Source organism: Pteropus vampyrus, unplaced genomic scaffold (genome assembly GCF_000151845.1).
Source record: "Pteropus vampyrus isolate Shadow unplaced genomic scaffold, Pvam_2.0 Scaffold33, whole genome shotgun sequence".
Lineage (NCBI taxonomy): Eukaryota > Metazoa > Chordata > Mammalia > Chiroptera > Pteropodidae > Pteropus > Pteropus vampyrus.
Genome location: NW_011888814.1, coordinates 7,134,709 through 7,159,458, shown reverse-complemented (window position 1 = coordinate 7,159,458; position 24,750 = coordinate 7,134,709). Strand labels below are relative to the sequence as shown.

Below are 24,750 nucleotides of genomic sequence, written 5' to 3'. Positions count from 1 at the left end.
TTTTTTTTTTTGGTGGAGTCTTAAGATTTTTTACATATCCAATCAAGTTGTCTGTGAATAAAGAGTTTTGCTTCTACCTTTCCTATCTGTATGCCTTATATTTTCTTCCCTATTGTACTAGCTGGGACCTCCTGCACAATGTTCAAAGGAAGCGATGTGAGTAGATATCTTTACTTTGTCCCAGTCTTATGGAGAGAGCATGCAGTCTTTCACCATTAAGTGTGATATTAGCTGTGGGACATCGTATTTGCGTTTCTATATTTGTAACTGATATGATCAGGTTATTGGCTACACAGGCCCTTTTCTTACTCAGATTCTGTAATTAGTAGTTACAGCAGTTTCAGTCCCTTTACATTTGTTTTAATTAGACAAGTTTTTATTTATATATTGCATATACTAAGTTGCTGCATAATATTTTATTTTCCATGGCTAAGGATAATTTAAAAATTACTGATATAATATTATCCTATTGACTTTTATTTAGGCTCAAAGCAGCCACTGAACCTCATTGATAAAAATACTGTCTATTATGAAACTCAATTGTCCTGAGGAAGGGCCCATAAGATAAATTCCTACTACTGGAATTTAGTACTAAAATCACATTAGAAACTTAGAATTAGTTTATAAAAGTATTATAGATCTGCTCTATAAGGTAATGAGAATTGCTTAATCAACTGTATTTCCATTTTCGCTTCATTTCATGGTAGCTCAAAGCTAAATTTCGTGCGTAAATACAAAAATGATGATTTTTATGTTTGCATCCTCTTTTCCAGTGCTTTGGTATGTTTTGATTTATTTTAACAATCTTAATCTAGTTATGTCTTTCATTGTAAATCAACTCAAATCTTATTAGAAAGTATTTAGAAGTATAAATAATGATCTCTTTTTGAATTAATAAAAAAGCTATTTCATAAAAGGGCCTACCTTTTACATTTTTAATTGGAATAAATACCTACCTTTAAGAGGCTTAATAGAAAGTTAAAAATGGAGTCACTAGACTTGGGAACACAATCTTTTATTGGCCTTGCAAGATAAGCTTCTAAAGAGAAATAATTGGAATGATGATCTTGTTGAAATGAAGCTAAAATGCTTATGACAAAAACAAAAATGAAAACTAGAGACCTGCTGTTTTCTTCACAATCCAAGAGAAATGGTGGAATGTCCTGAAAATCACCTAAAAAATGAAAAACTAAAGATTCACAGTGCCTTCGGTTTCTGAGTGAGGTGGTGAGAAAGTTTTGGGGTTTCTGCAAGCTACTTCAGTCTATTTCTGTACTTTTAGGAAATAGTGTATTTTCTGGGACAATAATTACAACGATATAAAAATTTAAATTATACAAATTATTAGTTGATATTTGCATCACCTAATTTAATCACACAGGAATAGCATATTTATATGTTTTACTGCTGATTGTAGATGTCCTGACCTAAAAGATACATAGAGGATTATTTTATAGAATTGAATTCTCTACCACTCTAAATATTTAAGTTTTATATGCAATTATTTGAAGGGGAAAGAAGCAACATTTACCTTAAAAATATTCCCAAGAGTTTATATTTTAGTGTCTTTAATGTTTGAGAGTAATACTATGTGCCAAGTTTAATGTCAATTACTTTACATGCGTTAGCCTGTATTTCTCATAGTAATTCACAGCAATTCTATGTTAGCAATTGCACTTATGCTCACTTTACAGATGAGAAACTGAAGTTTAGAGATGTTTAGTAACTTGCCCAAGGTTACACAGTTAGTAAAAGGCAGAACTGGGATTCATGACTATCTTAACCAGCATCTCAGTTGGAGAGCATTTGGCTGTAATAGTAGCTTCCACAAACCAACATTTTTTTTTTCTCACATCAAGCTTCTGAAGGTAGGTGATTGCTTGCTTTAGTCTAGTTGCTTGATAATACTATGTTATCTCCTGTTTCGCTGTTCCCAACAAGCTGGCTTTTCATTTTCGTACTTTCTTCTTCATGATTGCAAAATGCACAATGCAGGTCCAGGCTTCCTATGTTCAGGACTGGAAGAAGGGGAAGGTGGTAATGGCAGCCAGAACTAGGTCTCATGGGCACCCCTGGTTGCAGTCTAAGCAAGGAAAGTAAGCGTTAGTGTTCCTAACCACAGAAGAAGGTGGCTGGGGCCAGGAATGGCTCTTTGATTGGCCAAATAACAGTGTCTGATGCAATGAATATTACATAATGCCACCGTTGTCAATTTAGCATGAGTGGAATTTCATTATGAATAAATGTTAAAGGTGAAGATCGAGATAGAAAGAATAAAGGAGAATGTTTCACTTCTTTTAGAAGTTCTAATTCAGTTTTGCGGCAGAGGGCTTTGGGATGCTTTTCTCTGCCTCTTATCCTCTGTTGTTGCAGTACTATATTATCTTTCTCAAACATGCCCCTGGAATGGATTCAGTAGTCTGCATCCTGTCAGGAGGAGAGCAAGAAAGGGAGACAGGAACCTGGACTCTGCTCTAGCTAACAGTTTAGTTAAGAGAAAAGGCAAAAAGGTATTATAGTAGAAAAGGTACTGGACAGCATGATTGGAGGTGCAAATTTCATATTATGGCATTATTGAAGTTATAAAAAGAAAATAAGCTTGTATAATTGTGCATTGTTGAGAGAATTTAAGATGATACCAAGAAGCAGAGTTATAATTTATTATTTTGTTAACCTCTAACTTAATAATCAGAATTGCCTAAAAGATGAAAAAAGTAAGAAGCAAAACCCAAACAATCAGTGATGAAAAGCTGAGAGAATTAAGAAAGTCTCAGTGAAATTAGTAGTTGCTAGTAAAGTTATAGCTTGTCTTAGGTTAAATAATCTAGTTAGTTTTAAATTATTTTTCCTAAAGAACCTTGATATGAGCTCTGCATATAGGAAGAGTTAATATTCTAAAGTAGTGACAAAATAGCCATCTTCATGTTTGGTACCTCTGAAAATTTTTATAAATGGGAAATAGTTATATGTGTTTGAGAGAGATTATATGGGGTTACTCATTCATTCAAACTACCATATATGGATGCACAGTCTGTGTAGGAAATATATGCAGCTTCAGAGCTACGGATGTCCTGGTCCTTATCTTCAGTAGCTGTGGTCTAGGAGAGAGTTGATCTTGTGGAGCTGCATGGCTCTCTTATCTTACGGATCTACGACCAGCCCTATCTAAATGCAAAGCCACTGTTTCAGTGAATTGGCTGATCAAATTAGACAAAAATGCAAAACGAACAGTTAATCAGAACACTCAAACTACATGTATAATCTGATATATACATATGTATGTTCCTGCCATCTGAGATAAAATATAGAATTATTTATGTCAACTAAATTCTGTTCTTCTTTCTCATGCATACAAAGAAATCACTATCTAATGCTTTTAAATTTGACAAAATCTTGGAATTACTAACCCAGTTAGAAAATATAGTTTTATTAGCAGAAAAAAATGATTCATATAAGTACACTCAATAGAGTACCTAGCACATAATAGGTACATAATTAACAATTTGACACGTGAATGTTACTGAATGAAAGCAAATAAATCACCATTGCCCTGGAGAACTTTATTTTCCAAGAGTTAGTAGGACTTTTCTAACAAATTTTTCTACTTATAAAGAAGTAGACATTTTAGAAGAGTTATAGTTTATGTTGGTTAATAAGTTTAGTTAGGTTCAAATTATTGTACCTGAAGAGATTCTATAGCAACTTTCCTGGAAATGCTAAAGTGGTACATGAAAGGCTTTAGCATAGTGTATCTAAATCTTTTGTTAAACTGACAAATTGTTTTGATATCTTTCTCACAAAATGCATAATGTATTTCTTGTGGAGAGCTATGTGCTAGCTGGCTATTGTTTACTTGCTGCAAGGTTTCGATGGAGGTGTTTTGTTATAGTAGCTTGGTATATATTCCTTGACTTTTAGTTTGAAATGTTCAGTTCAGCTGTGCTGGCACTTCTTCAAACAAGGAATTTAGTGTTTTTAAGTTCACCCCCCCTTCCCCCAATTTTGAAAGCACTATGCCAAGATGGAACCATCCATTAACTTCCTTCTGCAGTATAATTTCCTTCAAATCACAAGCCTGTTTTCACACTTGCTAATTTTAAAATTCGAATGGGTACCTATACCCATGGGTAAGAGAAGGTATTTATTATAGGTGTCAAAATTTGCTAAGAAATCAATTTAACTCTTTGGCTGCCACTTGACTTATAAAAATGCTTTATCTGCACAGGTACACCATGATGGAGATGTAACTGTGAAAAGACTTACTTCCTGCACTTAAAAAACTTAGTATTTAATATGCAATAGTCATAGTAGTGCTGCCATAGGAGAAGGCACAGAGCTGGATGGTGCATGGCAGGAGTGCACGGGAGCCAGTGGGGTGGTGGTGGGGGGTCAGAGAGACCTTGGGTGTCTGCATGAAAGCAGCCACAACATGATTTTAGATATCAAAGATAAAAGTTTTTTTAATTATAAGCTATAACATCCTTATATTGAAATTAGATTCCAAATAGGAAATAAGTTTTCATATTGACAGGCAGCCTAGCAGAGTGCTTAGGGAGCTCATACTCTGGTGCCAGACTTCTAGGTTCAAATTCTGAATTTGCTATTTACTAGCTATAGGAACTTGGGCAAGACACTTAACCTCTTTTATCCTGCAGTTTCCCCATTTATAAAATGGGGATAATAATACTACCTAACTCATAAGATTGCTTTGAGAATTAACAGTTATAAAAGGCTTAGAACAGTGCCTGGCATAGCAAGTGCTGTATAAGTGTTTGTTAAATAAATATTGCCATATGAATACAGAAACATTTAAGTACAACTAAGTATTTATTTGCTGGTGACCTGTGATATAGCATATATCTTATGTACTTTTCCAAGTCAATGAAGATAATTCTAGTGACCTGAAGCTCTTGTAAAATAGTATTGAAAAATGAGTTAAACAGTGATTGGTTAGGACCTAGTCTCATCTTGAAAATTGTTTATGTATATTAATGTATATTATATTATGTATACATATTTTATATTAATAATTTTGAACATATTTCAAGGGATCTGAGTAAAAGTCTACGTAGCTTCTGAGTCTAGTAGATTCATGGTAATAGAAACAGTAATTATGAAAAAATATTAAAAATTTGGGCTGTAGTAACTTTAAGCATCAGTTAACTTGGATAATTGTATTAAGAACATATACTACAAGAATTAATTTAACGGCAGTAAAAAATGACAGAAAGATAAGAAAATCTTCTTGTACCTTGATTGCTAGAGCAAGTTATGATAATAAATGAGACTTGAATTTTCTTTTATATATTTAACTCTGATGAAAAAGGAAATCGATATTTTTGAAAAGGTATCTAGAACATTCTAATAATAAATCATTCATTAGTTCTGCTTTAATTACTAATAAACTCAAATTGTACTTTTGCTCTTTGGATATTTAAAATACATAGAAGATAAGTATTTAGTTTGAGATCACAATAAAATGAATTTGCTCTTTTTATTTTTTATCATCTTGGCCAGTGGCAAAATTATTAATCACTACTAGATCCTCTGATTAAACACTCAGCCAGTTTTAGTTTGTGGATGTTGATCCAAACGTTGTCTGTAGAAAGTCATTCTAACACAAACTGTTGAGCTTTGGAGTCTATGGAAAACATGTAGTGTAGGCTTCATGCAGGTGGCAAGAAAATGGGAACAGTATATAAAAATTGGCCAAAATATGCTGAAATAGTTTTTTGTACTTTTTAAAACTCTCATTTGTGTCAGTGAACTCAGTAAATTACCTCTAAAAGTTTTACCCCCTTGTGTGTGTGTGTGTGTGTGTGTGTGTGTGTGTGTGTGTGTGTAGTGTAGAAGAGTTTGGTGGAAACTGTGGGAGGAAGATGATTAGGAAAGTTTTAAATAGATGAAATGAGGAGACAATTGTAGGTGCATATATGTCATAGGAGCCAAGAGGTACATCAGCCTGAAAAGTCTAAAATCATTTTCAGAGACCAAACAGGTTATAATTAATTCTTACTCCTAAATGAATCAGTCACTTTCATAACAAAAGTATTCAGTATTAGCCTTATCTTTCTAAAGCAATACATTCATGAAAAAGAAATTTGATTCTTTAGCTAATAAGGTGCCATGGTGGATTCTTGTGTAGGGTAATGACAGACTACTTTTTTATTTTTTATTAATACAGTATTTATTTGTCTTTCCTCTGTTGAACCCTGAGCTAACTACTTTTCCCAGGCTGCTTGGGGAGATACAGAGAAAGGAACAAACAGGGCAGATGAGATGTGGAAGAAATAACTATAAGAGATGGAGATGGCTCCTTCTCATGGCAAAGAGGATGAGAAAGGCCACCATCGGGCAAAATACTTCCCCCCATAGCCTCCAGCAGGCAAAGCCCAGAATGGCATAGGAGAAGAGCTGTTGCTTCAGACGAGGGTTCCTGGCATAACCAATGAAGAGGCTTCTAAACACAGTCCCAAACCCAGCCCCAGAGCCAGCCATTTTGACTGTGGCAGCCTCAGCCCCAGTGAGGTTGGCTGCTTTGTCAGAGTCCCTTACAATTGTGCTGTTTTGGAAGGCACTGCTAGGGATAAGTGAGGTCAAGGGACAAGGGGCTGAGCTGCTGAAGCACTTACTCATCTGTCAGTGTCTCTGGTTGGTTGCTTCAGCACCACTGCAGAGAGTCGTTGGCTCAGCAGCTGAGAGGTGATCCTGATCAGGGAGTGGGTAGGGGCAGGTGTACATTTTCAGGGGGTGTGGAGTCATGGCCAGAGAGCTGCTCCCAGTGCAGAGAAGACAGAGAGGGTGATGACAGATGATTTTAAAGTTAACCGTGTCTTAGTGTGCATGATCAAATGCAAGAAAGGGAAATTGAGACATTAAATCTTTTTGAGAGGTTTTAGTAATTCGGATATGAGTAGTGATGGTCTAGATTATATAGCCCACTGGGAACGTAAGAAAGATATTAGTTCAAGAGATATTCTGAAGAGCTAATGATAAGGTTAAGAAGCTAGGAGTGGGGTCTTCCAAGAGGGAATGTCTAGTAGTTTGTTGTCTATTTGGGAATATAAATAATTAAGAGTAGTCACACCAAAAAATGTGATAATTGAAACTATAAGGCCTGGAAAACCCTTTAAGAGGGAATCAAGGACACAGGCAAGAATTAACCTGTGGATAGAAGTTCTGAAAAAAAGAAGGCTGAAAAGAATACTAGACTCAAGTAAATCCTTAAACCATAAGTGTCTGCCATCTGAAGAATGTCAAGCAGGTTGACCGCTGTGGGTCTGTACTCACTTCAGTGAAACAAAACCTTGTTACTATGAGGCTAAAAGGGAAATACACTAGCACTGAAACTTATAACCGAAATAGCCTTTTCCATTAGCCGTTTACTTGTTATTGTTGGTTTTCCCACTAGCACTAAGTTCCATGAGAGCAGGTACCATGTCTGTTTAGTTCATGGTTTTATATCCAGCAGCTAGAAAAGGACTTGATAAGTATTTGTTGAATGAATAAATGAATATACAGTTGCACACTAATATTTAGCAGGAGATAAAGTCTGTGCAACTCCAAGAAAATGTTTGCCCGAGTGAAGAACAAAATGGGATCCTGGAACACTGCTGTCCAATGGAGAATGATGAAAATGTTCCACACACTAGCCACTGACCACATGTGGCTATTGAGCACTTGAAATGTGGCTAGTAATGATTGAGTAACTGAACTTTAAATTTTATTTAATTTCAATTAACTTAAAATTAAATTTGAATAGCCACATGTGGTCAGTGGCTACTGTGTTGTACAGCACAGGTATATAAGGAGACTTTACCAGGTAAGAAAACCTGCCCTTCTGGGCAGGTATAATCTGTGCCAGAGTAGTAGCTTTGTTGGGGACTAGAACTGGAGTGGGGCGTGGGAAAGGAATTAAGAATTAGCTGCTAGGGCTGTTTTTATTAATCCTTATCCCAAGGGACAGGAGGAGTCTGCCAAGCTCACATGAGGTCCTGGTCACTTCATCAGTAAAGAAGACCAGAGAGGTATTTGGGGCCAAAGCCATAGTTAGTAGTATAACAGTTTGGAGCAATCTGAACTTTGGCTCTGCCCCAGTAACACTGGAGATTCTCAGTTCTTATTGCTGATGAAGGAATGAATTCCAACTCAGTGAGATTTAGAAGTAAGATTTATTGAATGTATATTTTAGAAGGAGATAGACCATGTTAAAGAAGGCTGTAGTTCTGTGGAATTTAGGAGGTGAAAAGATGAAAGATAGAGTATTTTTCAAGGGAGGAGTGAGTTCTCAGAGAAGAGGGTTATAACAATCCAGAAGTGGGAAGGTCTGTATTATTTTAGGGCCACGATGGGTGGTACAGAGGCCTTCCTAGGTGATCGGCATGTGAGGTCATTTTGATTGACATTTGGCTGCTATATAACACTTTGCCTAGTGTACATGTGCTTACCCAGAATTCAGTCCGTTATAATTAGATTCATGAACTTCTAGGCATAGGCATGATATTATAATGACGGTATAATGAGGCTGAGGTTGTGGGCAGGTTAGGGTAGTACTTTCTGCACAAGCGTCCATGACCGGATTAAACCAACTATAGGTTATGGTCCTCCAGTCCTTTGTCTCTCAGGATGCAGGAGTGATTCTTTAACTACAAATGGGGTGTTCTTTGGGTAGTCTCTGGGCTGTCTCTGGGATGTCTTTGTTCCCCTGTCGCTCATGTCTGACTAACTACTTAACAGTAATAAAGTTGCGTTTACTCCGAGGGTCTTTCTGAATATATCTGTTAGGGGACTCTCTGTGCATGGTAAATGTCTCTGTAGATGACTGGAAAGAATTCAGGATTTAGGGATTCTGCTCACCTTTCTTTATACCACAATAAATAATTGCATCTGATCATTAAAAGATATACTGGGCACATATAATAAACTCAAACATTCACACACCCAGGAACTCACAGTATGGAAAAGCAACATTGTTGAATATTAAAGTACAGCAGATAATAAAAAAACACTTATGTATTTTAAAATACTTATTAAGTTAGAGAAATATTTGTCAGACTTATTATATATATCTAGTTTATATTAGATTTTGATATGCTCTACTGGGGTTTTTGTTTTAGCAGATTCACCTAGTTAGCTATAGCTTGCTTAGACAAATAGTAGAATTCTGATTTCCTTTAGCTTGCTGGGGCTGGGCCGTGAGAGGAGGAGGGAGATATGCAGGAGTGTGTAAAATTGGCCTCATATTCAGAATTCACCAAACGATAATACATATCAACATCATATATTGAACTGTGTGTAGGAGCAGATGTTTGGCATGTTTCAGGCTACTTTTGGGAATAGTCTCTATTGAAGAAAGGAAAGTACGCTTCAAATCCATTCACATAATTTATGAAAGTGAATAAGGATTTCTCACAAAGGAAGAATGCTGGACAGACTATTATATTTAGCAAGATAAAGCATGCTGTGTGTAAATTCCCCAAATCAGCTGGTATAGCAGAGGACAAAGAGATATTAATATATTTCTGGGAAAAGAGATTAGCTCTCTAAAGAACAAACAGGCAAGAAAATACAGGATTCTCTTAGGGTTTTCTAAAGACTTGGTTCACTTCCCTAAGGCGAACCATTTGTTATCATTGTTTTTATAATAGAGTATATTTTGCAAGAACCTAATTTGCGCCATGGGAAAATGTTTGAATATTGGAATCTTGAGGTTGGGAGGGACTTTCAAAGATTATCTAGTCCTATCACCTATCTTATGCTTGAGTTAGTTTTGCAAAATCCTTGCCAAGGATCTTCTGTTCAGGACTCCAACATCTGGGGAGAGTGGTCAGTGGCTCCCAGGCTGAGCCGTTTCATCCTTGGAGAACTGTGACACTGGGATATTCTTACAGAATCTGATTCTGCAGCTTTGAGCCTTCCATTCATTTATCCTACTTATAACTATTGGGGTCAAACAACATCACCTCCAATTCTTTTTCCCATTAAAGTTCTTAGGATATTTGAACATGATTATCAGATCTCCAAGGCTAAATATGCCTGATTCCTTCAAAAATGTCTTGGATGTTATTGATTCGAGTATTTGTACATCTCAGGTCACTCCTGAATGTACCCAGTTTGTGCACACTTATCCTGCAGTACTTTAAGGGTAGTCTAGGCTGCACAGAGACAAGTTGGTCTTCTTTTTCCTCTTGCCTTTCCTTCTCTTCTCTCTTCTTCCCTCTCTTCTCTCTTTTTCTCTCCTCTGCCATTGATTCTATGCTACCCGTGTTCATTCATTTAACAAACATTTCATTTACTGTTGATTCATATTAACCTTTCTGTAGACTAAAATCTCTAAACCTTCATTGCATAGATTGCTACCAAGCCATTCCTACTGTCTATTCTGTACAAAACAGCTCTCCTTTGGGACGTAATCACCACATTTTAAATTGATTTCTATTACCTTTCATCTTACTAGATTTAACCCATATTTCTAGTCTGTCAACTTCTTTTTCAATCGTGATTCAGTCATCCAATATGGTCACTGTCCCTCTTACAAAATTTATGATGTCCTCTCTATATTTTCATTTAGGACATTGAGTAAAGCATTGAAACAAATGGAATCCAGGAAAGAATCTTTCTATGATGCTGCACACCTAGATAGAACCAGGTTGATGTTGCTCCATTAATTAGGCACCTTCTGGATATAGCTGTTGAAATTGTTACTAATTTGCCTTACTATTTATTCACTCAGCTTCTTCTTACTTCATTTTGTCCACAAGGATAAGTTGAAAGATCTAAAGTTATCTCTGAAGATCATGTATGCTAGGTCTCTATGTTTTCTATAATCCTAGGAATTATACCAAAGAAGGAAGGATCATTTGACTATTACTCTTTTCTTCTGAAATTTTCTCCTAAATTTTCTCCTGTGTTTAGCATATTTCTTTTCATGCAACCAACACCCTTTGATTCTCTAACAGACATATAAGACTGAGAGAAGAGTATTGGAAAAAGCTGAATATTCAGATAATTATTAGAAATAGTAATGGCATTTTATGGGAATGTAAAACATAATATCAAAATGCTTTGACATATCAAGTGAGATCTATTACTTGCTAAAAAGCAGAGGATTTGAAATAATTGATGTTTTTGTTAAATCAAATCATACTCTCCAAACTGTTGCTAATGCTTATTTCTTAAGGTTTTTTTTTTTTTTAATTTTCCAAAGACTGAAAATATTTAAAGCTATTCCATACACCAGTGTTGTGAAACTTTAGGAAATTTATACACATTTTGGTCAAAATAGATAAGGTACACAAAGAATCTCTCAATAAAGATAAAACCTTGTGGAAAAGCATATGCAGATGAGTTGGTTGGATATTACAGTGGTGGATGGAATTGAAGAATTACAAGACCAGTCTTTGTCTTCGTATGTGGAAAATAGGAGTTGCATTCATGGTACAACTAAACCTTCTAAGATAGATCAGTTTTAAAAAAATACGGTTCTCCATATTTAGAGTAAAATAAGAACTAATTTCCTATAAAGATATTGCTGCTTCTTCCTCACTTAAGTTGACAGATATTCTTTATGACCAGTGTGACTGTGTCTAATGTCCTTATTCAAGTGACTAAGTTTTATATTAAATTATATTCTGCATATGCAGTCTTTTAAATTACGCAGACATTTTTGTTGAGTTTCGTGATATCTTATATTTCCTATTCTGTAATGAGAAGCATGAAAATTTAAGAATATCACAGTTTAAAAAATTATTATGGTAAATATTGACCATATACTATCGAAAAGAATTTAATATGAGCCAGAACCAAAAGAGATTTCCAAGGTACAAAAAAATATTTTTAGAAGTATAGATTTCCTTAATAGTTTGTATGTGTGTGATACCAGTATAGTAATAAAATGAGAAAATCATTCATACTCATGTACTTTTCTATTTTAATTATGATTACAATGGTTCGTCACTCTTTGGACCTTTATAAAATGTCCTTGACACTCCCTAACTTACATATCTTATTTTTGTCCATTTGGATTGAATCCTAACTAGAAAACTATTAGTTGTTGGTGATCCCATTCATTAAAGGAGGGATGGGTAGTCACAAGATAAGCGCGAGTTAAAATAAAATTTTCTTAGTTGACACTTGCAAATAGAACTATGATTTTACGTCAACATTTCATTAGAGATTTACTTTCTTAGATTTTTCAGAAGCTTTTTATGTTTTGTAACACTTTGCAAGCTACAATATAAAAATCAAGATGGAAAATAAAAACCTACTATGGCCAAGTTCTGGAAATGTGTGTGACCTCTACCATCCTCCCTTCTCCGTGAAAGTAAATCATATTTTGCTTCCATTAAAAGTGTCCCCCAATATTCCTCAAGTCTCTGGACTAGAATTAATGTTTATAAGAAAAATCTCTCTTGGCCCGACATCTTTCTGCTGACTCTACTACACTCTCCTATGATCTGATTAGCTATATCAGCAGACTGATTCGTTCTCATCATTTGGGTAACTGCATTCAGTGAGAAAAGCCTCTTTCAAGTTTAGAGGGTGAATTGTTATCAGATCGAGTGGAAATATTTTTGTCTCATTAACAGCCTATGGGATTATATGGCGGATTACGATATTAGACTATGTTGCATTTCTGAGGATGGGCTCCCAACCTGTGGCTCTCCCAACTTTGAGGCATTTGAACTTTGAGCTCCCCTTGCAGCTATCACATTGACTAGGTTAGTGTTTCTCAACCAGAACTGCACATCACTAGAATCTGGGAGACAAGCCCTAATTCACATCTGTACCTACTATATTTTATCAATTCCAGGACGCACATTATTTTTTACATTTTCTCATTTCCGAAATGTGAATGTACTTTCCATTAGTTTAATCATGGTATAATTGCAGAATTTTCTTTCTTACTGGTACATAAAATAATAGTGCATCTTATAATCAATGGCATCTTAGAAACAATGAAATACAGACTGTATCAGAATCTCTGAGAGGAAGAGTGGCTCACTGTATGAATTTTGCAAAAGCTTTCCAGGTGAGTCTGATGCACGCTGCTGGTTATCAATACTTAGAACTAGCTCTTGGCGTATTTCCTCAATGAACAATAATAATAAACTGCTGCCACACATTGACTTTTCCCCTGCCAAGAACTGGGCTAAGCACTTTCCATATTTTTATCTCATTTAATGCTCACAATAAACCCCACTTTATGGATTAAGAAACTGAGGCTTAGAGAGATGAAATAACCTGCCCAAGGATACATAGGTGTTAGTGAAAGAGCCAGGATATGATCCCAGGTGGGTGTGATTACAAAGCTCTAACCACTACATTATATAGCAGTGGTCCTTAAAGTGTGGTCAGCAGACCAGCAACATCAGCATCCCCTAGGGACATATTAGAAATGCAAGTTTTAGGATTCTACCCCAGATCTAAGGAACGAGAATCTCTAGAAGTAGTGATGTATTTTAACAAGCACCCCAGGTTGTTTGGATGCATCCTAACGTTTGAGAACTACTGTTATACAGCATAGAAGCCTCCTACAATAAGAATATAGGAGGCATTGCTAATAAAGATAGGGCCTAATAAAGTTTATTGGATAGCTGGCTGGCTCATATTGTAATCCTAAAATAATGCCATATTTGCAAGGTTGACTAAGCTTTTAGTTGCTTAATAACAAATAAAATTGCATTTGTTCAAATGTGCTTTAATTATAGTTCCCAGTAGGCAGAACTATGGTAACAAAATATACTAGGCTCTAATGTTTTTTGCGTAATGAGCATAGTAAAAGCATTTAGTGCAAATAGATTACAATTCCCCATATAAAATGGGAAAGCTCTAGAAGAAGCCTTTCTTTGGTCTGACATTCTCTTGTCCTCAATCTTAGTCTAATCCTATTATTCCCTTTATTCAAAAATACAGAACACAGTATCTTTATTCCTGAGAGGAAAGGATGAACTGAAAAGATCTCTTCTTATATTATCTTGAGTGGATAGATTGGTTAAATCTACCATTTGTAATGCAGAGAGAAATAAACAGTTTCTGAACAAAAGCTGATTAAAGAATTTAGTTGAAAAGAACAAAGAACTTGCTTACTTAGTGGGAAAAAAATTGATTGACATTAAGGAATTAAGCATCCCAAAAGGATAAATAAATTTGATTCCAAGAAGAATAGGCAGTTTAAAAAATAATATACCAAAGCGACAAGGTGTAGAGATGCCTGGTGAATATGATTATACCTACCCAACATCAGTACAACTACTTGAAAAGCTCAGCATTCAAATAGTAATTTTTTTGCTCTGCATGATGCAAAATAAGCAATTTGATTTTTCTTTTTCCACTAAATTGACTGGTTCTTGGATTCATTATTTGACCTATGGTACAGTATTACCAGTGGCATTTCCCGGATGACTGAACTAAATAGATGTCTTATTGTTGATTTTTTTTCTAAAAGACATGTTTGAGGATGAAGATACTGATAATTGGAAAACAGGGAAGCATAGCATTTAGAACTTGGGAGTGGAGATTTTAGAAGCATGAGTGGATCTCAGACTAGAAGACATGGTGTTTGGCAGCAGTGTGACCAGCAGGCCCTGTCTCCACCTCCATGGCTGGTACACACTTATTAGCACAGATTGGTGCCTTGTAAATATGGCAAAAAGGTGTAGAGCCTTGTTTCAAATCCTGAAATACTCCCTTTTTGATATCAATTTCTAACTTCTCTATGATTTGTGACTTGAATCTCAAAATGGACCCTGATTTATACCCAAGTGCTATTTTTTCTGGGTCTTTCTGCCTTAAATGAATCTCTGAATTTCTGTCTTGTGTATCCCAATCCTGTGGCTGCCTGTGCCCCTACCCAGCTTAGACTTCAGCACTAAGAGCCCAAACCAGACTTGAATCTTGCCTATGACATACTGTTTGGGCTGCCTTTTGGAAATTAGCATTTTTCATAGACTTATGGGGGGAGAAGGAGTTGGTCAAGTAGGCTTGCATGAATGTTAATTTGGGCAACTCTAATAGATATAATTATTAGTTTTGGTTTCAAAACTTGGCTTTTGCTTGACATTGCAATAGCAGTCAGCCAATCTAAGCAATTGGTCATTCTTATAGTGAGGATGCAGAGGAAGACCCATGAGTGGTAAATGGGTTTGGAAGTCATTGCAACTAAAACTTGATGGAATTAGAGAAATAGATTATAACTAACACAGAAATGCTTTCTTGGCCATGATTTAATGGCTTCACAGTTTTCATTTCTAGAGCATTTACATACTTCTCAGTTGTCTAATAGATAAATCTTATACAATAGCATTGTACCATGATGATGACACAATGGTAAACTATATATTACATCTAATGGATATTAAAAGTGCTAGTTTTTCCAAGATCGGTATATGTCTACAAGACATTTTTATAAGCTAATGTCATAAAACACATTTACATCTGCATATGTGTCTTATGCATTTATAGGTGCACATTTAACTATGCATGAATATTTATATATTCATACACATGAATTGGGATTTATTATGAGTGCTGAATATAGAATTGTGAAGTCATGGAGGCTTAAGGCAGTTTCCTGAAGACCTACATTTGCTTGATTATAATTTATTAGTTTAAACTTTACCAGTTTTATATTAATAGTACTGTTCTCTTTGAAGAGAAGACTATTATTTCAAAACTTATTAGGACTATATATGCATTTTGGACCTATTTAATACTTGCCAAATTGGATTAAAGCAATAGTATATGAAATATTATAAGTGTCTGAAAATGAAGGCTGCTTTCTATTTTATGCGATTAAACATTTCAAGATGCTTTCAGGCATTTTTAGGGACATATTCATTTGGGGGGACAAAAGGAAGAGATGATTTTCTAGAAAGACAAAAATGGAGAAGCAGGGCCTATATAATGTGCCTGAAATTGCTTTTTTTTCCCCCTAAGGAGGGTAGATTTAAGAAGTTGGTAGATAACCTTATGAAAACCATCTCACCCATGGCCCCAGTGTAAGATATGCATATGGTTCAGGCATTCTGTGTCTCAGGTAGGGTTGGGCCATAGGAGCGATGTTAAAACATTACAAACCCTGCAGCCCCAGTCTGTGAATGATGGCTGCTTTACCTCTCTCTCTCACTCTTACCCTTGCCTGCCCCTTGACACTTGCACTTCAGAGCAGTCAGAGCCATACTGGTCCATCTCTCCCAAAAGCAATTCTATTTCTTATTGACTTATTTTTTCTCTGAAGATCTAGGAAGAGCCTTGGGCAGCACGTTATTATTTCTACTGGCCTCAGTTAGCTTTCTTTTACTTAGAAAAACCTGTTTAGTAGTAAATCAAAAGTTTTCTGCCTGGGTCACCTGACCAGTACAATAGTTTTTCCAATTATTTTGCTATTAAAATAAAACACATTCGTTCCCTAAACCCTCAGTGTAGAAATCATGATGTATATGTTTCTCTTTCAAGGGAAGGTAATCATATTATTTCGTAGGAAAATTTCCAGGGCACAAGCTGACACCTTCTATTGTTTCCCTTTCCTTTTAAGGTGAAATAATCACAAGCAACTTTGAGAAATCTCTGTAGTGCATAAATTTTTTCTTTTATTCTTGCGGAAATACATTTTGGCTCTTGCTTTGTTTTCTCTGTTTTAATCTAACTTTAACAATATTTCTGAGTACTTAGTATATACCAGACTTTGCGCTGGGGACTGGAGATAGGAATGTGAAAAGGCGTGAAGTTCATAATCTTGCAAGAAAAAATTCGCTGTTTTGTGCTTATTTCTTTACAGGCATAAGTATATGAGAAGCTTGTCCACAATGTACCAGGTGACACAGGGAGAGTACTTATGGGGGGAGCAGTCAGAAATTACTTCATGAAGAGGAGCATTCTGAGCTCATTTTTGAGCAAATAAGGGATTTAAGGATATATTAGTCAGAAAAAAACCAAAACCAAAATCCTTTAGGGAGGGTGCAGGAAGCATGTTTTTATTTTACAACTCGAGTAGGATATATGGTAGAAAACTTCCACAAAAAAATTAATCATACTAAAAGCATATTTGACAGTGGAAGAACAGATTCAAGAGAATTGTGCTCGTATCACAAAAACACACAAATTTGGGATAAGTTTGAATTGCTATCCTTTTCTTTAAAAATATGATTGAAATGACTGAATAACTATGATAATGTTTTAATAATTTGGTGCAGTAAACTAAATGAGATTTAAAAAAAGCTTCACCTGTGAATATGTTAGTTATTTTTATTTATTTAGATAATGTTTTAAGAATTTTAATTTTCTGAGAATCTTCTTTTCCTTAGCAAACCTACTACCCTCATATATAGAACAAAAGTAAATTCTGGCCAATACCTATCAGAAATTATAAAATCTCAATTAGTTAGATTCTGATTAATGAGGTTTTTATGGTATCAACTAAAATGCCTTTTGCTTAGGTCACTGAAAACTTCCTAAGTGCCCTTTTCAAAAAATGCTCTCTATTCCTGATCTGATAACAATAATAATCTCTACCAGCCTGCATACTAGTAGTAGCTCTTTCTCAGGCTTCATTGCTCTTTGCTTCTGTGCTATCTTGTATTTTACTCATATATTTATTTGAATAGTTATCTCAGGATTGCAAATAGCTCTTTGAGGTTATTTATCATTGCATCCCCTGTCATTTAAATGAACAAATGACAATGTTCCTGTGTTTGTTAACATTCTTCATAATGTTTTTGGTAAGAGATTGTCAGCTTCGGCTGCCCATCGGGATCACCTCAGAGCTTTAAAAAATATTGATGTTTGGGTCTTACTCCCAGAGAGTCTGAGTTAATTGGTTTGAGGGGTGGCCTGAGCATCAAAAGCTCCCCAGGAGACTCCCCAGGTGTGCGGTAAGGCTGAGAACAGTGATCTAGATACGTTGTCCATACTGTAGACACTAGTCACAGGTGACACTGAGTGCTTGAAAATTGGCTACTTGAATTGAGTATAAATGTAAATATGAACACCAACTCTCGAAGATTTAACAAAAAGTGTAAAATAGCTCAATAATTTTCATGATTACATATTGGAATGGTAATATTTTTGATATACAGGGTTACATAAAATTCACTTAATTTATATTGATACTTTAATCAGTTATAAAAGTAAAATCAATTTCACTTGTTTCTTTGTACCTTTTTTGATGTAGGTACTAGAAAATTTAAAATTATATATGTGACTTGTATCATATTTCTGTTGAGCAGTGCTGTTCTAGATGATGTCTAGAATGGAAGAGACAGAGATGTTTATTAACAAAATAAATGCTTAATAAATGCTTTCTGGAAAATTAAATTGATAGTGCTCGTGCTTTGTACAATATTTGGTATAAATAGTTCCTCTTCATAGCTATTTATATTTACTTAAAATAATTCAGATTCGACTAATACGTATTGATTGCATGCATTGTGGAAATTATTGTGGTAAGAAGAGTAATAATGCTCATGATACAGACAGAATAAACCAGTGACTATGGTATCAGATATGTAAAAATGAAATAGCACTATTGAAAACGTAGTAGTTAAATGAAACTACCCAAAATAGGGGAAACTGAGAATATAGAGTTATTTTTATCATTACGATTACATTATCGTGCAAGTAAAGATATTCTTCCTAAAATAGAGTCTGTCTGGTTAAAAAAATCCAAAACCCTGAGTAAGTTATTTGGTTTTCATGCAGAAGAGATGAATGCATTATTTATATAAACACACACAAACATATATGTATGTTTGCAAAGTTTGGAAAGTGATCTATAAATGAATTATTTATATAAACACACACAAACATATATGTATGTTTGCAAAGTTTGGAAGAGAAGATAAGATCAAAGATGTCTAAGGTTTTCATGAATAGAGAGTTGACTATAGAATTGAAGACATTAGACAACAGAACCATCTTGAATACTGAGCACAAAACTTAGTTTTGGGGGAGAGTATGCAGGAACAACTTGACCTATAGGGCAAGCCACCGGGCAGAGCAAATATGTGGGTGGTTGGAGTAAAACATTTACTGCAGGCTTAGCTGATTGGATTATCATGGTGGGTAACATTTGCACTAACCACAGGTAGTCAAAGAAAATGATGTTAAGTGTTTTAAGCAAGCTCTTACTGAAAGGGATTGGTTAAAATCAGAAATTGCTAACTGTGAGTTATTAAGAGACACAGTATCCATAAATCAATTAAGGTGCATTATATTCTATTCCATTGCCAGCATTCATTTAAACATAAACAACTGTATGCTCTACTTGCAGTAGTACAAATCAAAAGTTTAGGATATTTTAACATTCTATAGTGTCTGTCTTTTGTTGAAATAAAATGAAATACTGTTTTCAATTTGGTTTCTGATAAGCTTGACAGGAAATAAATTTGTATTCAGCAAATTCCTGGTGCTATAATCTTATTTTTGCTTTGCTTCCCAACATCTTGACCTTATGAAGCAGTGTAGGGGCATTTTTGAAAAGCTGGGCCTTGGCATCTGAACAGACCTGGTTTGAATATTGTCTTAGTCATTCACTGTTTGACCTTGGCCAAGTTGTTTAACTACCCATGCCTCAATTTGCTTTGCCCTGATGCCTACCTTTCAGGCCTGTTTTGGGGGTGAAATGTAAAACTCTTTGTCTAGCACATGGTAAGCTTGTATAAATATTGTTGTTATTATTATTACAAGGTTGAAAAGCATTCTGGCCAAGACGGTTTTTGTGTAAGCAAATTAGTATTTTACACGTGAAGAATATTATTACTACTTCTAGTCCCCCAAGTTTTGAAGGCAAAGAAGAGGGGTATAGAGGAGAAAGTTTAGGGAAGGGAGAATAGAGGCATATGGCATCAGCAAGAAAGTGTCCCCATTTATAGTTGGAGCCACTGGGGAGTTAAATTTACTCTACAGTAGATACAAAGGAATATTTAAGACCAGAATAGATGAGTGTGGAGGTAGCAGCGCTGGGTGAGCTTCCTCTGATGGGGAAGCAGGGCTCAGCTATGTATAACAAGTAGCTATCCAAGCAAAAAGCATTTCTCTTGCCCTTCCTACAAGCCTGGGGACAAGTGCTTTCTTTCAGGATCCTGGGACTCTATTAATGTGCTGCCTGATATGTGGTTGATGAGCAGAACATTACAAAGCATCCATCCTCAGGATCTGCAGAATTGGAGACATGCCAGGAAGCACCTGCTGTGTCATGTTCAGAGGCAGGGGCAGACCTGCTTAACCAGAGCCAGGCACATAGTAGGAATGCCATAAGTATTGATAGGATCCAAATGACATACATCCTACACTTTATAGCCCCCATGAGTATCTGGAGCATGAACAATTCAAGCTTTATTTCAGACAAATGAGAATCTTGTTATATTCCCTTATACACGGTGATGGTATAAGAGAGGAAAAGAGAATGGAAATCAATGATAAATTAAGCAAAGGGTATTAACTTCCAAAAGACAAGCCCTTTAAATGCTTCTCAAAATTCTGCATCTGCTTGTTTTACAAAATGCTTTGATCAATGAAATGCAGTAGATGAGGAGTTTCACACTTAGCTATTCTTTTTCCAAAGCCTATTTGGAATGAACCAGAAAATCACTTTTTTTCCTAAGCTTAACCTTTTTACATAGAGAAAGGATTTCTGTTATCTTCATTTAAAGTAAGACTTAGATAACTAAGATCAATTGAGTTTTGAGAGCTATATACTTTGTCCTTTAGCTATGATAATATGGCCAGACATATGATAATATGTCTTTATAAAAATGAGGAAAGAGGATTGTTCGATGTGTGAATATTTGCAAGAGAAGAACAGGCTCCAACTCTAGGCATCACATTTGTTTATATGTCAGTCATCCATAATGATGAAGGAGAGGTATCTCCCGGAGGTGGGCATGTTCATTGCTGAATTTTAAGTATTGCTAAACCATTTAGCAGGGGGATTTGGGATATCACACAATTTATATAGAAAGTGGGAGCAGGAAGAAAAGAGCAAAATTCAATGACATTGTTTTCAAAAATAGGAATAGTTTGGATTTTAAAATTTATCTGCTTGGAAGTGACATAGCCCTAAGCCATTTGCACATTTCAATTCAATTTTTTATATGTATCTGAGAAAAATCATGCACAAATAATTTTTCTAGGTCTAGAAAAAAGCCAAATCTAGGTCCCAATCTAAGATTTGAACATTTTCTTGAATTGACCCAAAATATATTAAGATGATTGCTTCTGCTTCTTCCCTGATAACCATCTTCTCTGAATATATAACTTTATAAACTATAAAATCTTTCATTTTTAATTCTAAACCACTATTCTAAGAACAGTGTTGTCTTTAGGCCAGAATAATGTTATTAATTACATTATTATTATTATTATTTTATTCCTGTTCTAATAAAACGTTGTCTGCTTTTTGATAACGAAAGCTGTGTTTTCTGTTCTCTGCACTTTCAAAGCCAAGACATCTCAATTGTTTTTTAGGGAGAGTACTTCTTACTTTTTATTTATTTTTTGCTTGTGTCTTTGAAGAAGGCAGAATGAAATAGCATTGTATTAGTAGATCTGTCTTCATTTGTAGACTTCGGCTAACTGTGACATCATCTGACTCTGTTTTGATAACAAAGATGATGCATCTTTGCAGCAGATTTTTTTTTCTCACCACCTATTGCCAGGGGCTTGTCAGAGTAGAAAAATTAGAAGATTGATTGGTGTTCTTTTCTTATTTATTGATTTGCTTGAGTTTCTGGCTGACTGATGTATAAGATACCATGGATTATATGTGTGAGAAGAAAAAATAAAAAGCTCAATAATATAAATAATAAAGGCTATTGTTTGTTAAATGCTTACAATTTGCTAGGCGCTGTGGTAAGTACTTTATACATATTATCTCTTTTAATCTTCAGAACAATTGGATTTTTTGATGAAGAAGCTGAGTTTAGAGAGGATAATTAATTTATTCAATGTCATACAGCTAATAATTGATAAAGTTGATTTACCTAAGTTTATCTGACTTCAGGACTCAGACCAGATGGCTTCTGATCAAATTATTATTTGTGATCATATTAAATTCAAAATATTTGAGCCAGGCATTTTACTAGTCATCGTGGAGGATATGGAGACCACGAGAAGTTCAGAGTCCCTTAGAAAAAGGACATGTACACAAATAATGAAGGAATAATTGTAAGCAAGTTTTACAGGCGAACTTTAGATTTTTTCCTTTTTGCTGGAAATATCTGAGTCTTTCAACCCCAGAAAGTATACCCTTTCTTTCCAAAATTTGGATCCCATGTGCATTGGTTCGAAGTGCACTATGAGGAAGATATAACTTTCTATGACTTCCTCCTAATCCCAGGACAATGTCATCATCTCTCAAATAAGGAATCAAATCTAGTCTTTAACTAAAGGGTTTTCTTTATTCTCCAAGTTCACTTTGACAACTTTTGCCTCTAAGTACTCCATATTTCTCTGTCTCCCAGGCCTCTAACATAGCTTTGATTTGGGGTCTCTACATCTCTGGCCAGGTCAACTACAGTTTCTCTGTCAGCATCTGGCACCACTCTCTGTAGTCTGTCCTTACTGCCTCTTATGGTGTTTTACTCTCAATTAAAGATTAAACCAAGCCAGTCCTTATTGTTCTGTGGATTCAAGACCCTCTGAAGTGAAGCTAATCTCCTCCACTCTCCTTCAGAGTCTTGTCTCAAAGTGACTCTTACAAATTCACTGGACTCATCTCCTTTTATTTTTAGGCCTCCTTCTAACGTTTACCCACATCAAATTTTACTGTGTTTGAGAAACTTGTTAAGGAGTCAGTAAAGCAAATTTTAAGTCTAGGTATATTCTCCATGTTGGTCCTTCCCTCACAGCAACTATGACATTAGAGAACTTCATTGATGTACTTCTTCATGAAATAAGCTGAGTCATGTGTTGACTATTTGGTATTTCAGTACCCAGGGAGTGGAGTGGGGAACACATAGAGAAAAACCCTTAATATGATTAACATGCTTTTTTCCATGTAGATTTTTCTTGAAGAGAAGAGATCCCATGGTCATCTAATTCTTTCAGAGAAGTAGAGGGAACCTTTTTATTACAGGGTTTCTACTTTTTTTTCAGTTAACATTTTTTTTAAATCTTAATTTTTTTAAGTTTAAGTATAGTTGGTATACAATCCTATATTGGTTGTATTAGTTTCAGGCGTATAATATAGTGATTCGACATTTTTACACCTTACACTGTGATCACCCGCTAATTCTAGAAGTAATCTGTCACCGTGTAAATCTAGCACAATATTGTGGATGATTTTAGTGCTTACTATTTTTGTTCAGCTCTCAGAGAGCTTTCTTACCTTCCAAGCGTAAGCTCTCTCTACATCAGTGCAGTGGTTTAACCCCTCTCAGGCGCCAGAATCATCTGTGGAACCTTTAAAAACTGTTAACACAGCAGTCCCACTCCTGTACTTCTGTTTCTGTAATTTGTTACCCAGGGTTGGGAAAGATGCATGTGCTCATTAGAAGGGCTTCCATTGCATAGATTATTTTTCTTTTTCCAGATCTATCCTCATGACTCATTTTCACAGTAATAGTAGGCTCTGTCTTGGGTGAAGAATTCCATTATGAGAGCAAAGAAAAGATAAACTTTGCAAGTTTAATTAGGCCTAAGAATAAACTTTGCTCCTAGTATATTCTGTGGTGAATTCTGACAAGATTCATCTCTCCTCATCATGAGTTATTGATCCCTTCGTATCACATGCTTGTTCTTTTTCCCTGTTCACGTTCCTGCCAAGTTAACAACAAACATGTTAGAAAGTAGTAATGAAATCACTGTGGCCTCTTCAGTTATACTTTCATTAAAAAAAAAAAATGCTGAAGAAGAGCATAATGGGAATTAGCATTTCCTGAGCACCTACTGTCAGACACTATTTTTAGCGGCCTTATATACACTATTGTTTCTAATCAAACAATAAACTCTGAGCTAGGTGTTATTACTTGTCTTTTACAAATGAAAGTGAGGCTCAGAGAGATCAAATAATAATAAGTAATATGGTGGGATTTATCTAATTCCAGAATCCATTGTCTTTTCTCTCATTGCATTTCCTGTTTGGAGACTTTCAAACCTCAAAGGTGACTATCTATGCATCTTTCTCCCCTTTCTTTTCAAAATAAAATAAAATACCCTAATTTTATAGCGATAAACTTAGATTCTATAAAATATTTTCACATGAACATTTTTGTTCCCATAGCTTTAAAATGTTTATTTTTAGGTAGTTGACTGTATACCAAAATTGAATGAATTTGGTCCTCTGTGCTGAGCAGTTCACAAGTACATGTGCAAAGGCTGCCATTTAATTTACTCAGCTTTCAACTTCAGTTCCTATTTTATTATTATTAAACCACTTTGATATTATTATTGAACCACTTCAAGTTCCTTTTCTATTATTATTAAAAATGCAAATGTAATAAATCTAATGAAACATGTGAAGGACCTATATAATGAAAACTATAAGACCCTATTAAAAGAAACCAAAGATACAAAGAAATGGAAAGATATTCTGTGTTCTTAGATCGGAAGAATCAACATAATTAAAATGACCTTATTACCTAAAGCATTATACAGATTTAATGCAATCCCCATCAAAATCCAACCACCATTTTTTTAAAGAAATAGAACAACAACAAAAATCATCAGATTTGTATGGAAGCACAAAAGACCCCGAATTGCCAAAGCCATTCGGAGAAAAAACAATAAGGCTGGAGGCATCACTCTACCTGACTT

At 35.2% G+C, this 24,750-nt stretch overlaps 1 protein-coding gene and 1 pseudogene across 1 annotated transcript in view; one reads left to right on the top strand and one right to left on the bottom strand.

The window, feature by feature from the left end:
• LOC105290230 (metabotropic glutamate receptor 8) overlaps positions 1-24,750 on the top strand; it is a 331,616-nt gene that overhangs the window by 248,767 nt on the left and 58,099 nt on the right. The window lies entirely within an intron of this gene.
• LOC111737972 lies at positions 6,295-8,047 on the bottom strand (annotated as a pseudogene).